This window comes from Manis javanica, chromosome 6, assembly GCF_040802235.1.
Source record: "Manis javanica isolate MJ-LG chromosome 6, MJ_LKY, whole genome shotgun sequence".
NCBI classification, from domain to species: Eukaryota; Metazoa; Chordata; class Mammalia; order Pholidota; family Manidae; genus Manis; species Manis javanica.
Genome location: NC_133161.1, coordinates 66,145,382 through 66,161,148, shown reverse-complemented (window position 1 = coordinate 66,161,148; position 15,767 = coordinate 66,145,382). Strand labels below are relative to the sequence as shown.

Below are 15,767 nucleotides of genomic sequence, written 5' to 3'. Positions count from 1 at the left end.
CAGAAACACCCCCACAGACAAATCCAGAAAAATGTCTAATCAAATATCTGGACACCCCATGGCCCAGTCAAGTAGACACACAAAATTAACCATCAGAGAAGATCAATTAAGAGGCAATTGCACAGACCTGACAAGAGGTGATATGATAGTGGCTGGGCCAGGAACATTAGCACTGGCCTTGGAGAAAGGTGGTCAGATTCCAGAAGCGCTTTGAATGTCCAGCACTGGGGTGAGAGAGGTCGAGGATGACCCTGAGGCTTTTGGCAGGAGCAGTGGAATGGTGGGGTTATTCTGGAAATGGAGGGTGGGGGTAGATGGGTTATGGAGGCTTTGGACTTGCTAGTATTGAGAAGCCTACTAAACATGAAAGTGGAGATTTCAGGTGGACAGACAGATGAGATAGAGCTAGAGATAAAAATTGGGGAGGTCTTAGTATATAAAGTCAGGGGCTGGAAGAGACCTGCACGGAGGAGACAAGATTGAGAAGCTGAGGCCTGGGCCCCAGGACTCTCCAGTATTAGAGGTCAGGAATCCAGCTGAGGACACAAAGGAGAAACGACCAGTGTCAGAGGGGAAAGCCAGATGTGATTTCTGGGAAGCCACCAGAAAAATAGGGGCTTAACTATGAAAGAGTGATCAAGTGTTTGAAAGAATGCCTAGAGATTAAGTAAAATGAGGCCTGAAGGTCTTCCCTGGATTTAGCTCCTTTTCCATGTTTCTTCCCCTGTGATAGATACGATTGACCCCTGGGGGCACCGAGAGCCAGGCCTCCCAGTTCAGGGAGACGGCTGGTTACCTGTAAGATGTTTTTCTCTTCCTTACTCTAACTCCAGGGGAAAATATTTTCTCAGCCCGGGGCAAATCACCTTTGAAACTGAAATCAGTCAAAGGGAGAAAGAGTGGGAGAAACCCGTTTATTGCTTATAAGCAGTTGTCCATTTCTGCTCGCCCATGTCTCTCACAACCCAGCTGCAAAAACTGACCCCAACCAATCTCTCTGGTCCAGATATGCCCTTGCTTCCCCTTGTATTACCTACTGATATGGAGATAGACTACAGTCCCTGTTCCTCTACACAGTGGAAATAATGTGGGGCTGGAGGCACAGACCACAGATCTAGGACCATCTCTGCTAGTCATATATAGCGGGATGCCTTGAGTCAAATCACTTGGGCAATCTTCAGACTTCACTTTCTTCATCTGTAAAATGGTGGGTGCTAAGAGAGACAACCTCTGCCCTTCCTTAAGGACCTTACATTTTTTTCTTCAGAATTAATTTTTTCTTAGTTATTAGTGAGAGGCTCTGGTTATGCTTCTTGGAGTAAATGTGAATGCAGTACATCTGGGGGACCTAGATTATTAGATCGAGAATGTGGGAAAGAATCCATGGGCTACAATAAAAATAAACTCTTAGAGACCTTTAGCTATTAAAATAGAAAGTTGCATGCCTTTTAGTGGCCTGAAACCCAAGCCTGGTAAACAGCAAAAATTTCAGGTGTACAGGACAATGAGGTTTGATGCATTTAAGGGCCTAGATTTGCATTACAAAATCAAAAAGCCTGTGTCAAAACGCTGAGTGATTTGCGCAGTGTGAGTTTGCAGAGGACTCCAGTAAGAGCTGTAGAGGTGCTGGGGGGCCCTACCAATCCCCAGAGAGCAGTTTGTCCGTGTAGGTCGACCTGCATGGAAACTGGCATCCTGCTCCATCTTCAGGTCAGTGGGCCAACTTCGGGACCCTTGCAGAGCAAGCAAGAGAGACAGAAGAGAGAGTGTGTGTTTGTGGGGTGGCGGGGTGGGAAGGAGAAGTGAGAAGCCCAAGAGCATGAGGGGAATAAGTGTTATCTCTCAAAGGGTCTGATTTTCTAAGTGTCATCTACAAACATTGGTAGTTGTACCTAAAATGCCAGCATACAACGTGCTGGTTCCAGGAGTGGCGTTTATCCGAGGTCCCAATGAGTTCTTTCCTGTTGGAAACTCTTCAAAGTCATTTAAGAGGTGGAGTAAGGAACAGCCCAAGGCTGAGCTTAAGTCAATGTCAATGCTTAAGTTTGTATAACTCAGAACAGATTACAGTGTTTATCAAATTCCATCTTCATATTTACCTTGTGTGGCAGGTTGGGCAGGTTCAGAACTATTATCTGATCCCATTCTGTCATTGTTACACTTGTGGAGGAGGCAGCCTCCAGGAGAAGTTAAAGGAGGCTTAACCCTTAAAGCTGGCTGACGGCCGTGGAGCAGGGTGCTAATGTGGGGGCCTAGTTAGTCTCTATTTAAGCTGGTGCTGGGCTCCTGTTGGATTCCACTAACCACTTGCTTCAAAGATTTTATTTGTAGATGATGATTATGCATCTCATTTGGCATGTTCTTGCTTTAGGGGAGGAGTGGTGGTCTCTTGGGACTTTCTGTATCTGGCAAAATGGAGACACCTGGTTCTGCTTCGGTCCCTGGCTGGATCATGGGGCCCCTGGGATCAGGCAGTTCTGTAGAGCGCTCTTCACTGCAGGGAGCTCGTGACAGCTTTTTGTGTCATCCTGCTCAAGGCTGTTTTCAAGTGGAAAACGGAGAACTCAGGGGACAATGTCTTAGCTGATGGGCATGACTGTGATAATAATGAAAGGACTTCAGACAAATCGATGACAATTATATCTCAATTAAAAAAGAGAAAGACAATGCAGCAAGCAGATGGAATAGCTATTTTAGAGTCAGAGAGCACCCACCAATCCCCTCTTACCACAGCGCCTTGGTGCCCGCTCCCTCTCTGCTTAAAGCCTGTGTGGTGGTGATGGCTCTGAACCCCTTCGGCAAGGACAGGCCTGCTGATGCTGCGCCTCCCGCCCAGCCCCTCACCTCCTGACTGAGAACCCTCCCAATCCATTCGACTTACATCAGAGCACCTGTTCACAAGACACTGTGCTGGATTCTGGTGAGCAAGATGTGAGTTGCTCTTGCCTTTGGAAGATATAATAGAGAGTAAACACATACCGTGTGGGTCGGCAAATGTACCAAGAGTCACTGTGGGAGGGTGACAGGATGGGGAGGTCAGGGAAGGCCACTGGAGCTGAGGCCTGGGAGATGGAGGCTGACCGAGTCACACAGAGAGTGCCAGGAAGGACCTTCCTGGATGCAGGAACAGCAAGAACAGACATGCTGAGACGAGAAAGAACCCTGTTTGTGATGGGACAGAAAGAATGCCAGTGTGGCTGCAGTGCATGCAAAGCGGCCAGGAAGACTGTGAGACACTCAGGTAGGCAGCCAGGCGCCAGAGTGTGCTGGGCCCTGGTGTGTGGGCGGTGAGAACCCAGGGATGCATTGTTGGAGAGGGGCTCCATATAAGGCATATGAACAAAGATGGCAATGCAGCCATGGGAGAGCATGTTGTGTGCTGGTGCTGGAGTGGAGATGTGGGACTCAGGAACTCCTCCCCAGGCTCTTCTGTGGGGCGGCAAGAGCTGAGAGGCCAGCACCAGCCCTTGGGGAAACCTGCATTGTTTTCATCCCCACCCGGAACTCAGGCCCCAGTCCCAAACGCGTCAATGGTACTTGATTTTCCTTGGCGGCCATTGTGTCTTTTGTGCTAGGGGTAACTGTGGTCACATGCTTGTCACTGTTTATTGGCTGCCTAGCAACCCCTGCTGCCGTCTATCTGTACACTTGGATTTCCCTTCCTCACATTGCTGCCACTTGTCCAGCTGCTGCAAAGACTATCTGGGGACAGGGAGTGCTGGGGATTTTGCCTCATAATCAGAGAAACTTCACTTGGCAAGAATGTCATAGAATCCTGGCCAGTGGGCATTTGAAGGTCGTTACCAGCTGCTGCATAAAACATACTTTTCCATGTTCTGCTGTCAGGCTGCCCTGTCCCTGGTTCTTTGAGTGGCCCCAACTAAGCCATCTTCTACTTTCCTATTAACAACCAATACCATAGAATTAACCTCAGCAACTATCATGTTCCCCTCATTTATTCCCATCCTACTCTATCTTATCTAGTGATTCTAACCCTAGACTCTATGGCCCTATTATCCTTGATAATGACCATGTGCATGGGGTTTCTGGTTTTTAATCCGCAGCTTTTCCTAGTGACCTCTGACCTGGTCTGCCACTGTGCAGCCTACAGGTAGCCCCAGCTGCTTACCTGAACCCTGGGGGAAAGACTTGGGGATGGCCTTGGCTGCATGCTCTGCCCTGTTGAGCCATCGTACCCCAGGAATCCGACCATCAGATCTCAAGTTTCTTTTGCCTTTTCTCGTGCAAATTGGACCCACAGCTGGCTCCGATTTTCTAGAATTCCCAAGGCAGGCATGAAAATTGGATCTAAGGGGTGACCTTCATTTCACACATGTGAAAGAATGTGTGAGGATGATGGCTTGCAAAAGCAGCCTCATTTCTTCGTAATCATTTTTCAAATACCACTAATTGCTTTATGCTTTCAACTTGCACACAAAGCATTATTCAAAGAGCCATTGAAATAGATGAGGACAACTTGTGCATCTTGAAGCACAGTATTTCTGTTCTCCCTCTGACTTTCTGGACATTTTTGCCTCAGAAGTGCTGAGATTGGAGCACAGGCTGGGCTGAGAGATGGCTTCATCAGTGCCTGCCCTCCCTATGGATACAATTATCTAAATTATATGAGTGAGCTTCTTCCTTGCTTTTTCAAAGAGTCTGATTAATAATACGATTAAAAAGAAACATTTAGCAGAAGCAGGCATGACTGTCTTGCTCTTTCCCAGGCTAGGAACCATGCTACCAAATGGTTGATAGATTACTATTTCCCTGTATTTAGGGAGAAAAGGGAAATCGGGACTCAGAGAGGTTAGTTCTTTCCTATAGGGATGCAAGAGGAAGCAGGGATTCCAAGCCTATAGGTTTCTGGTTTTGATTTTTGTTTTTCTGAGAAGGGTTGAAGAAGACTGAAGTTTATGCTCTTATAATTGGAGGAGACATGAGGGAATTAGGAATAGAAAGGCATGTAGGTAAAATTCTTAAAAATCCAAAAATCCATCAAAGAAACACAAGTGTACTTTTGCAGTGAGAAAGTGAGTGTAGTAAGTGTTTCAGTGTATTGCCCGTGCATGAGGCTGTTGAACAGATGTTTTAATGTGTTAGGAGTCATTTTATTCTCTTTTCATTTGGGTCATGGAAGTAGCTGTCTGCACACGGCAGCATGGTGCATGGAGGCAATGTGGCAGGGGAACCACCAGGCTGAGAGCAAGGAGAGCTGGATTCTGTATCATGTGAGGGTGAAAGGCCAGCACAGACCTTTGTACAAGGGGCCTCTCTCACATACAAGACGAAGACCCAGGGGCTGGGCAGTGTCTCAAACAGTGAGTTAATCAACACAATTCATGTTGGACTCATTGAAGACTGCCAGCTCCAAGCAGAGATTAACATTGGTAATGTGTTTGTGATATACAGGGGACTGAGCCTGGCCTGTTCTGTGGTAACCACCTGTCTTACAGGACATGCCTTTCAGAGAACATCCAACATACCCCCACACAAAACAAGCTTTTAGCCCCCACCCTGTAGCCTGGTGGGAGAGTTGAAATACTTGGTCATCCATGTCTGTCCTCACCAACTATGTTAATACCTACTATGGCTTTGGGTTCCCTTCTGAGATATATCACTTTACCTCCATAACGTTGGAGTGTGGACCTCTAGGCTAATTTTCAAAGGATTTGGAGTTACTGCTGAGTTAGAAGAAATTGCACTGTGAAAATTACAGGTGAAATTCAGTATTAATGTAAAGAATTAGTGTTTCACAGGTAATAATAGTCAGTGGTACTTGTAAAACAATACTTACAGCATCATGTGTGGAAACCGGCTTAAATCCTAATGAAACTTGCCCTGGATCCCTGTTAAATGACAGTCTTCCTCCAGAACACAGAGAACTGAGACAGGCCTATTTGGTACTTGAGACTGTAGGGAAGGGAGGTAGGAGTTCAAGTGCACATTAAAACTAAAAGACAGTTGAGATCTCCTTCAACAGCTCTTCAGTTTCAACCCAACTTTAAGAGGCACTTTATTAAATAGTCCACAAGCGGTTTTGCATGTAGTCACTGCTGTCTGCCTCGTATTTCTAATATATTTCCTATACGCTGTGTGCAGAAAAGGAGTTGAGTTTCTGTTACAGTAATTGGGCTGCCCAGAGTTAACCAAACCCACAGGGCTGACTCAGAGCTGATCCACCCTTCTGGACACCTGTAACCCCGGAATGACCTGGAGCCAGAAAAACTGGAAATTACTGTTTCTTCACTATCAGACTGTGAGGCCTTAACAAATCATAAAACGGAAAGAACTCCGAGGTTGGACCAGATCTGACCCAGCCTTGGGAGTGGGCTTGTGTGTGAAACACTCCTTCAATGTCAGTCACCCCATTTCCAGACATCTTGAGCTATAACATGGGGCAGTTAGAGCAATAGTAACATATTTCTTGGAGTTAGAAGAACTGGTTTTGATAATAATGTTACTATATAACTAGCTATGGGACTAAGCCAGATTAACTAGTTAATATAACTAGCTAAGTGACTGAGCAAATCATTCTACCTCCAGGAAATGAATTCTGGCATTTGTAAAATGAAAGCTTTGGACTCAGTAATGACTAGTAGATGATAAAATTCTATTAAGATTTATGACAAACATGAACTTAATGTACATTAGGATGTAAGTCGTAAGAAGAACAGTCTAGGTCTGGCTCATCTAGAATATCCTAAGGCATTTCCCAAATGATTCAATTAAGTCAGTCTTGGAGTTATAAGTAAAGATATTTAACTGATAGAGAAAACTTCTTCGATTTCCTTAATAATGGATAATATACAAACTTCATAAAAACACCCAATTTTTTTTAAAACAAGAATAAAATTTTGGTATGGGATGAAAAAGTGTATATTATAAGGAAAGTTTTCTTGGGTCGCACCTGACATTCCCTAACAATGACAGTTTTATGAAATATTGTAACTGATTTGCTGTCTACATATGGATTTAAACTTATCCTTTAGTATATAGACTCAGGGTGGATATAATGTCTCTTACCTCTTTTTCAGTACCAACACCACCTAATTTAGTATTCTAAATATAGTCATCATTCAATAAAAATTTAATTATCGACTGAATCTAGGCTGGCAGGGGGAAGAAGGACATTGCTACTTGTTTGGACCTGCCCCTCTGATTAAATGCTACTTTTGCCTTTCTAGCTAATCAGTCAGTAAACTACATGTGGGTGGACATTGATCTTCCCCCTAAAGGAAGGTCGGTAGCTGAAAATGAGATCCAGCATGATCCTAGTAGAAGGATTTCCATGTGTACTCCATCAGGGAGATGGAATGTTCTGGGGCCTCCCACATTTCCCTTTAGAACTTGTTCTTATAGTCTCAACATTTCAAGAGCAGAACCAACGCATTCATTGTCATTTCCCATTATGTTCTCAAAAGCTAACTGTTACATCCTGTATCTACAGTTCTCCAGAGAAACAAGACCAATGAGATCTATATACATAGATTTATTTTAAGAAATTGGCTCACTGATTGTGGGGGCTGGTAAACAAAACTGGTAGGGCAGGCCAGCCGACCTAGGGAAGAGTTGATGTTGCAGCTCAAATCTGAAGGTAAATTCCTTCTCCCTCAGGAAACCTCAGTCTTTTGTCTTAAGGTCTGAAGTCAGATCAGTTGATTGCTTGAGGCCCACCACATTACGGAGGGTAATCAGCTTTATTCGAAGTCTACTAATTTAAATATTGTGTAAATTTAAATATTTAAATTTAAATTACATCTGAAAAAAATACCTTCACAACAACACAGAGCGGGGTTTGACCAAATGTCAGGGCACTGAGGCCAAGTCAGGCTGATGCATAAAATCAACCATCACACATATCAAAGCAGAGAAAGGGATTTTTACCCATTACAGTTATCTGAAAGTTCTCTAATTTCTTTCATTACTTAAAATATTCTATAAATAACAAATAGCTCTTCTGATGATGATTTTTCTAATTTTACAAAGAAAAACTTTTTTCTGGTCTGTCACTGCGTCCTCCCAACTAAGCCCTACTTCAAATTGTGTTCATTCCTCCATAACTACTACACAGTGGTGGTCAGGATACACAGAAGAAAAGGAAGGCATGGTTTCCCATCTTCCAGGAGCTACGGTCTGAGAAGAGCCTGCAAGCTATTCCCAGGCTATGAGTTGCACAAGGACAGTGGAGGAAGTAAATGTTTAATAAGTAAGTCAACACACAGGTGGTGCTTGCATGCACAAGTCCTTTTCGGTTTCCCTGCGTTGGGGTACACGTGTCCTCCTTGTATAATGGTTAGAAACGTCATTTCCCTTGCAGCTGAATCTGAGGGCAAGTGACCTAAGAAGGTCTGTAAACTCATCCTGCATCACCATCTCCCCAGCACACACTCAGCTAATAAATTCAGTCTCCCAGTAAAACTTTTTGTCTAGGGAGACGAAATTACCTTGATGGCAATTTCCATTTACTTCTCCTAACAACTTGGCACTTCACTTCTGACCTTATGTTAACTAAGCTCCAAGTTTTTTTTTTTATTGTGTTAAAATATGCATAAAAACTGCCACCTTAACCATTTCTAAGCATACAGTTCAGCGGTATTGAATACATTCACATTTGTGCAGCCTGCCACCATTCATCCCCACAACTCTTTTCATCTTGTAAAAACTTCATTCCTATTAAACAGGAAGTCCCCTGTCTCCCCTCCCCCAACCCCTGGCAGCCACCATTATACTTTCTGTGTTTGTGATTTTGGCTACTCTAAGTATATCATGTAAATGGAATCATACAGTATTTGTCTTCTTGGGATTGGAATTAAACTCCAGATTTTTTAATAGATTTTATAGGCTAATACCTGTAGCTGATGGAGCTGTGTCTGGTGATGGAGAGGACAATGTGCTTGCCTATGTCACTGAAGCCAAGGCAAAACCTCCTTTCCCACAGTGGCACTGGCTTCTCAGAGCCAGGGAGGTATTAAACAAGCCCAGACTTTTAACGGAGCCTTTATTCTCCAGGCACTGCTGAGAAGCCACTGCCAACAGGAATTGAGTTCTAGGAACCAGCATGCTAGCAAACATACCACCTGAAATTATGAGCATTTGACAGTGAGGTTCCCCTCACTGACATCAGTGGTAGGGAAAGGCCAGAGGGACTAGGTATAGATGGGCTCATGGACAGAAAGAGCTGTTGGAGATGTTCGAATCTAGACCACAGACTGCACCTTGTTTTCAGTCCTACATTCCAGACTCTGTCAAGGGAGTAAAGAAAGCTATCATCAGTTCCACCCCTTCTAGATCTGAGAGCATCCTGCCCTGTTCCAACTAAAAAACCTCCCACAACTTCTCTTCATATTCTTCTTTGCTCCAAGGCCTAAGCCCCATTCATTGTCTCTGGCCAGGACACAGAGGTTGAGAAATCCTACATTCTGCTCTAAGTGTGGAGGGCTCTGGGTTTTAGATGGTGCCAGACATGTCTATAATTGCTTTCTGAACTACTGGGGACACCAACAGGACCTGGTTCTCAACTACCCTTCGCACAGTCTTACAATTCCAGTGCACCATTAGAGCCTAGCATGGTTCAGAGTGAGAATTCCAGGGCAAGTGGAATTATTAAAAAGCAGAGCCTGAGATATACCATTTAATAAACCTACAAAACAGCCTCAGATTCTGCAAGTAGGGGGAAAAAAGGTTAATATAAATCTTATGTTTTAGCTTTTAAAAATAGTCTTCTCACATTCTTTATATATTTTGAAATGTTTTATTCCATTTAGATAACTTGGGCACATTAACCTTCAGTTTGAAATGTGACTCCAGGGCAAATCGTTTCTTATGTTTTGTTCTCCCAGCTCTCAGAGAGCTTACATGAGCTTGAGTCTTTAAAAAATTAAGAAATTTCTGTCCCTCTTATTCTGTACAAGACAAAAAAGAAATGTATGATCAGTTTGATCTCTCCCCAGAGGCACACCTCACAGAAACTATTATTAGGAGGATGTATCAAGAGTCTTAAATGAGCATAGGAGGCCTTGGTGGGATGATACAAATGTCTGCCAACATGAAACTGTGACAGCCTGATGCATCTGTCTACAGCAGCGGTGAGTCTGGGCACCAGACAAGCTATGAGCTGGTGTACCCCAGCCTTCTCTTCTGGGACAGGATGGGTGCCACCATATGCAGTTTTAAGATGAAAATAATTTTGTTTTGCAACTGAGTTGTAAACCATCTCTTGAATTGAAACACTTTTTTTGCAAAGACACAGAAAGTAGGATTAATAGTCAGTGAATGTACTTCTCACTGGTCCAGGATGAGTTTATTCCGTATGCTGTGATGTTGAGGCGGGAGGCAGTGTGTCCTTTAGGCTGGAGGGAAATGCTGTAGATCAGCATATGCAGGTCGGTCTGAGCCACAAGAGGAAGACAAGGATGAAGTGGGAAAAAATAGAATTAGAGAGAAAAGAAGGTGAGAGTCTGGAAAGGGAAGAAAAAAGGAGTTTTTCTTAAGGGGATCTCTTTTTGTGGAAGCTAAAAGTTATCTCCCCAAACTGCTTCAGTGATCATAGATTCTTCACGGCAACTTAGGCTACACAAGCTGAAGAGCGAGCCATGCATCCCAGTCTTAGGTGAATTATATGCATTAGGCAAGTGGCTACCTTTCTATGTAATTTTTATTCAAAATAGCAAGGTAACTAATATTTACAAAGTAGAATTAAAATAGAGACATGACCAGCCACAATAGCATTCATTCAAAACTACTAGTGTGTTATTTTTCTGCAGCCATCTTTCTCCTTTTTTCTTTGACATTAGGTGTGAAACCATCATTTACTTTCTTTAGTGAGGCCCAAATTAGAGACAACTCCAGACCACACCAACTAAACACACAAAAATTGCTAAGAGCACATTGTGCCAGAAAATTCATCTGTACGTTTCTCCAGGTTGAAGCATTTTTGTCAGGGGATTAGGAAACAGATAACAGTTTTCAGCACTGTGTTCTAGGTTATATATTTATCTAGTCTATTTCCTCACAACTCCCACCTAACTGCTTGAAACTATAGGACGTTGGCTGTCTTCACTTCTGTCTTTCCCATTCTCTCCTTTATTCACATCAGTCATGCTCCAGTCCTTTTTTTTTTTGACTCTTCTGAGAAGGTTTTTTGCCAAGCTCTCCATGGCCACACTATTGTTAAATCCTGGGGACACTTTTGATGTGAATCCTGTCAAACTTCTGAGTGGCATTTATCCCTGCTGCCTCTCCTGCTCTTGCTCAGACACCGCACTTCTGGCACTCAGACCCCTGCCTCTGAGGATCCTTCACAGGCTTCTCTGATTTCCAGCTCCAACATTGCTGCTACTGGGAAACATGTCCTCGGGCCCTCCTCTGCCCACCTCATAATCCTTCCTCGTTGATCGCACACACACATTTTCTTTCAAAAAATTGCTATTTCTCTTACAATTTGATTTCTATTAAGAAAGAAAAAAGGTACATTATTAATGACCACATGAGAATCACCATGCTGTTTTGTTCACCAGATTTAACCACTTTGTAGGTAGTTAAGAAGTAGCACATGTTAAGAAAACATAAGAAAATTAAATTTTTCTTGGCTTGTTGAAATGAGGTGCATTTTTCATCTTGTAGATTGTGTCTATTGTATCTATACAGGCATGCCTCCTTTAATTGCATTTTGCTTTTGTGCTTCACAGATATTGTGGGGTTTTTTTTAACCAGTTCATGGACAGCAGCAGCCCTGTCTTGAGCAAGTCTCTTGGTTTCATTTTTTCCAGGACATTTGTTCACTTTGTGTCTCTGTGTCACATTTTGGTAATTCCCACAATATTTCAAACTTTTTCACTATGCTTATATTTGTTCTAGTGTCTGCAATCTTTGATCTTTGGTGTTGCTATTGTAACTGTTTTGGGGCACCAGGAACTGTGCCCATGTAGGACAGTGAATGTAATTGATAAATGTTATGTGTTCTGACTACTCCACGGACGGGCCATTCCTGCATTTCTCTCCCTCTCCTCAGACCTCCCTATTCCTTGAGACACAACAAGATTGAAATTAGGCCAATTAATAACCCCACAATGTCCTCTAAGTGTTCAAGTGAAAGGAAGAGTCATATGTCTCCCACTTTAAATAAAAAGCTAGAAATAATTAAGTTTAGTGAGGTAGACATGTCAAAAACCAAGATAGGCTGAAGGCTAGGGCTTTTGCACCAGTTAGCCAAGCACTGAATGCAAAGAAAAAGTTTTTGAAGGAAACTCAAAATGTTACTGCAGTGAATATATGAATGATAAGAAAGCAGAACAGCCTTATTGCTGATAGGGAGAAGTTTGAGTGGTCTGGGTAGAAGGTCAGACCAGCCACAGCATTCCCATAAGCCAAAGCCTAACCACAGCAAGGCCCTAACTCTCTTCAAGTCTGTAAGGGCTGGGAGAGGTGAGGAAGCTGCAGAAAAGTTGGAAGCTAGCAGAGGTTGGCTCATGAGGTTTAAGGAAAGGTGTCATCTCCATACATCAAAGTGCAAGGTGAAGCAGCAAGTTATCCAGAAGATCTCATTAAAATCATTAGTGAAGGTGGCTATACTATACTACATTTTTAATGTAGATGAAACACCTTTTGTTGATAGAAGATGCCATTTAGACTTTCAGAGCTAAAGGGGAGAAGTCAATACCTGGCTTCAAAGTTTCAAAGGACAGGCTGACTCTCTTGTTAAGGGCTAAAGCAGCTGGTGATTTTAAGTTGAAGCCAGTGCTCATTTACCATTTGTAAAATCCTAAGGCCCTAGGAATTATGCTAAATCTACTCTGCCTGTGTACTAGGAACAACAAATCTTGGGTGACAGCACATCTGCTTTTAACATGGTTTACTGAATATGTTAAGCCTGCTGTTGAGACTGCTGCTCAGAAAAAAAAAGATTCCTTTCAAAATATAATTGCTCATTGACAATGCACCTGGTCACCCAAGCACTCTGATGGAGATGGACAGTGAGATGAATGTTTTCTTCACGCCTGCTAACACAACATCCATTCTGCAGCCCATGGATTAAGGAGTCATTCTGACTTTCGAAATTGTCTCCTGACTTCCACTTTTTACATGGGTTGCTTTCCTCACAGTGATGGATATTTATTAAAAGGAACTGTAATGTCCACACTAACAATAAAGAATATATATAGACCCTTAACTAGCATTTAGCCACATGAACCAGTATGTGAGGTATGCTGTGATGGAGCAGAATGTCAGCTTTTACAGTGGTTGAAAATAATCCCAGTTCGTGGCTGATCAAAAGTTTCTTTCTTGCTCACATGTCATGACAGCTGTAGTTGGTTCCAGCTCAGCTGGGCTCAGCTAGCTTGGCTTAGTTCTACTAGGCTTTCCTGGGCTCATTTCAGCTCTGTGCATCTTATGCCAGAACCAAAGGTGAAGTCATGTTCTTTTCTTGGTGAAGGTCAAAAGCAAGAGACCCAAAGCATGCAAACTCATGTAAAGCTTCTGCTCCGTCACAGCATACCTCACATCTGTGCACATTTGATTGGCCAAAGCAGATCAGTAGCCAAACTCTAAATCAGATGTGTGGGAAAGTACCCTCTACCTTACAGGGAGCACAGCAAGGATAAAGAAAGAATAATTATGAACAAATAATATAATCTTCCATAGCATTGAAGACTTGCTGTCTTGCTGTATTTTCTCTACTATGTGCTCTACTAGCATATGGAGTTTTTTATAGTACTGAGTATATAACAGTATTTCACAGATTAATTTCATTGGACACTTCTGTGACTCTTGTCTCTTGTCTACTAGAAAGTAAGCTTCATAAGTGCAGGGACAGTGCCTGGCACATAGGAGGCAGTCGCTGTTGTATGAATGAATAAATGAATGTATGTCTTTTTCTACCTACCTTTCGACTACATACAGGTACTAAGGAATGTACTAGAGGGCATTTGATTAGAAACTGTTTGGCCTAGGACCAAAGGATGCTACATGTTCAGCCTGCTCTCCAGACAGCTCAGCCTTGAAGCTTGACTCAAGGACAGGAAATGATGTGGAACTTTGCTTTCCTTTGCTGTTTTTCTCTGTACATATTTTTGTGGACAGAGGGAGCTGGGGTTTGGAGCAACGCTCAGGCATTCCTGGGTTCTTGCATAATCCCAAGTGAATAGCTTCCCTAACCACACCCAGTTAATGCTTGGCATGCTGAATGGCAGCAAGGGAAGAAGAACACAAGGGGAGAAGATTAAGTCTTCGGTATTGGACTAGGTTTCTAGTGGTTAGACCTTGACATTACATCCCTATGAGCCACAGGGGCTGGATCTGGCTCCGCAGAGCTCTGGGGCAGAACTCTTGGCCTATTTGTATTTGGAGTCAGTACAGGATTGGCTGCCCCAGATTATCCTTTTGTTAACTACATCCACCAGTGACCTCCAAGGACTCATGGCATATCCCCAGACACATCAGCCTCTGGGGTCCATGCAGTCTTTGGGCACAGTAACCCCAGGATCTGCAAAGCACACTGTGGGCCACAGTAATCTCTGGAAACCCGTAGCCTATTCCTGGGCTTCTCAAATCACCATGAACACTTAATTTGAAATTGGCTTTGGCTTTGGGGACACACTCAGAGGGCATTTCAGTGATATTAGTAATCATCTATTTCTTCAGCTGCGTGATAGATAAACAGGTTTTTATATGACTATTTTACTTTAAAGACCTACTTATATGTAATTTACACTTTTTATATATCAAATATTTCACAATTTAAAGAAATGTAAAAACAAGATAGAAATACAAACTAAAACTTGAGTGAGATTCCATTTTCAACCATCAGATGAACAAGGATCAGATCAGATAGACTGGAGAGTGAGGAAATGAAAATGCAGATGTGTTCATAAATTAGGTGCAATCTTTAATGAGAGCACTTTGACTTACCTATTAAAAGAACACTTTCTGTCCTCACAATGTCACTTTATGACTATATCCTATAGATATACCTACACAAAGACTAATGTGTATAAGGCTATTCAATGAAGCCGTGGTTATAATGACAAAAGACTGGAAACATGTAAGAGTTCAGCAAAGATGGATTGGGTAAATAAAACGAACGGCTGCAAAGCCCTTAAGCCTAGGGTAGCTCTATCTATTGATATGGAATAAATTCCATAATGATAAATAAAAAAGTAAGAAAGAGAAGGAGAAAGGATGAAAAAAAAGGGAGGGAGCAAAGAAGGGAAAATCCAAAGGGAAATGAATGGTGTTTCCAGAAAGTAGCAAATGGTTGAGTATAGCTGAATTCAAGAACTGTAAGGACCTGGAGGGAGATAAACGGGAGATGTGAGCAGCAGTGAGGTCAAGAAGGGCTTTGATACTACGCTGGAGGTTTGCTCTGTGTCTTGAAGAAGATGGAGGGCCCCTAAAGCAATTTAAGGAGAATCGTTGGATTAGATTTTTTACAGTTCCAACAGCACTAGGGGTGGATGAAGATCAGAGGAGAGGGACAAGAAGGAGGTGAGGAGGCCAGTTCAGAAGCAATGACAGACTCAGGGTGAGAGGAACGGGAAGAAGTAAGGTGGACTGGATGCACTCAACAACTGGATGTGGGAAGTCAGGGAGAGGACAGGGTTGGGATGTTTTTCAGAGGCCAGATGAGGTCACCGTCCGGGTGATTGCACCATTCACAGAGAAATGGAACACAGAGGGACTGCTGGTTTGTGGTGAGGGTGGAGGGTGGTACAAAGCAAATTTAATAGACTTGGCTTGTAACATTTAGTATGGGAAAAGCCCAAATA

The 15,767-nt window shown here is 43.0% G+C and overlaps 1 protein-coding gene across 1 annotated transcript in view; it reads right to left on the bottom strand.

The window, feature by feature from the left end:
- Nucleotides 1-10,486: 10,486 nt before the first annotated feature.
- Nucleotides 10,487-15,767, bottom strand: part of COL28A1 (collagen type XXVIII alpha 1 chain) — a 185,470-nt gene continuing 180,189 nt past the window's right edge. The window contains exon 36 of the mRNA XM_073238793.1: nt 10,487-11,450. The gene's annotated coding sequence lies outside the window, so the exon portion shown is untranslated. The remainder of the gene's footprint in view (nt 11,451-15,767) is intronic.